The sequence below is a fragment of the Herpailurus yagouaroundi genome, unplaced genomic scaffold, assembly GCF_014898765.1.
Source record: "Herpailurus yagouaroundi ecotype Mexico unplaced genomic scaffold, PumYag 188, whole genome shotgun sequence".
Lineage (NCBI taxonomy): Eukaryota > Metazoa > Chordata > Mammalia > Carnivora > Felidae > Herpailurus > Herpailurus yagouaroundi.
This window is the reverse complement of record NW_024412419.1, coordinates 40,228,333-40,230,235: the sequence shown is the minus strand read 5'-3', so window position 1 is coordinate 40,230,235 and position 1,903 is coordinate 40,228,333. Positions and strand designations below refer to the sequence as shown.

Here is a 1,903-nt window from a genome sequence, read left to right as displayed (position 1 = left end):
TGTGTGTGTGTGTGTGTGTGTGTGTGTGTGTGTGTGTGTGTGTGTGTATTGCATTGCCTGATACTGTAAAAGCGATGTGCTTCTTTAAAGTCACCCCAGCACTGTATGTGCCACATCCTCACCAACAGTTGGTATTGTTAGACCAGCAAATTTCTGTGAGTCTTATGGGTATTTAGTGGCATCTCATTGTGGTTTAAATATCATTCCCCTGCTTACTAATGAGTTTGAATACCTTTACACATGTATATTGGCGACTTGAATTTTTGATGAAATATCTACTTAAATATTGTGCCCATTTTTCTGTTGAGTTGTCTTATGGGTTCATAGTAGTTCTTTATATATTACGAATGTGCATCCTTTCTCATATAAGTGTGTTCCCAGGATCTTCTCCCATTCTGGCTAGCCCTTTTAGTTTATTTAAAGTATCTTTTGATGAAAAGAAGTTCTTATTTTCATTGACTTGAACTTATTTTCCTTGCTTTTTTTTTTTTTTTTTTTTTTTTTTTAATTTTGAGAGAGAGAGAGAGAGCTCAGGGAGGAGCAGAGGGAGAGAGAGAGAGAAAGAAAGAATCCCAAGCAAGCTCCGTGCTCTAAGCTAGAAGCCCAAGGCAGGGTTCATAGTTTGTGAGCTCATGACCTGAGCCGAAATCAATAGGCAGCCATTTAACTGACTGAGCCACCCAGGTGCCCCTGTTCTTGCATTTTTTAAATAGATGATGTAGGTGGGTATCAACTCACTATGATAGTTAGATTTCATTGTAAACATTTGAAAGAGTGATGTGACAGCTTACTTTTAAATGTCAGTATTTTAAATATACTGGACATGATATCCTTTTTAACAAGTTAAACTATTTAAAAATTTAGATGTTACTCAAAATTTTGTGAAAGGGTAAATAATTTTTCAGAATTCTTCTAGAGGGTATGGGATCAAAGAAGCTTGAAGAGCACTGCTTTAGACAGTCATACTCCCTTCTCTTCCCACTCCCTACCATTCTTTCGATTCCTGCCACGTGGGACTACTTGTAATTCCCCAAACATACTATGCCATTTTTGCCGCTTCACCTGTGTACTCCGTTCTCTCTGCTTCCTCATTCCTTCAAAATTCTGGTTCTGTGTCACCTTCTTTGTTAAGATATCCATGTTCTCCATACCAGAATGTGTTGAGAGAAAGCTAGTATGTATTGAAATGCCTAAACAGGGTACAAGACCAAAGGAGCAGTTAAATTACTGCCCTTGATTTGTGTGCTACCCTTTTGTTAACACATTCTGAGTTAGACTGTGTTCAGTTTTTACAAGGTAAATCGCGTGGTTGGTCCACCTGCGAGTATGGTGGACAAGGGCCCCCAAGTCATTTTCCCAGGAACTGCTCTCAAGCAAGGTTCATCCTTCATTTAATGTATTTATCCCAAATTCTGTCTTAATTAATTTTGATCCATTTTACCAAGATCGCTTTCAGTGCAGATAGTCTTTGGACTTTGCTTTTATGCAGATGTGACAAACATGCTTTATGCAGCTTCAGGACCTTCATAAAAATTGGGGAAAATAGTCAATTAGGGAGCCAGGAAAAGACTTTCATCAGGAGAATGGCAGTCAACTAATTTGGGGATAGTTTCTAGTCAACTTGGGATTTACCTAACTGTACTGTTATCCTGTCCACATTTATCTCTTTAGAATATAAAGAAATCTTTTCACATGCCTTTCTAAAATCAGGATATGCTGTGTCTAGACATTTCCATGATTTCCCAGGCTAGGACTGCAATAAAAAATGAAATGAGGTACTTTTTAAGGAACAATTCACTCCCAATTGACAATGTAGATTTTTCTCCTGTGGTGAATTCTCTGTATCCATTCTAACATTTTGTTTTGTTTTGTTTTGTTTTGTTTTGTTTTGTTTTGTTTTGTT

The 1,903-nt window shown here is 37.5% G+C and overlaps 1 protein-coding gene across 1 annotated transcript in view; it reads left to right on the top strand.

The window, feature by feature from the left end:
- The window catches only part of MRPL35 (mitochondrial ribosomal protein L35), a 13,576-nt gene that overhangs the window by 1,674 nt on the left and 9,999 nt on the right, over window positions 1-1,903 (top strand). The window lies entirely within an intron of this gene.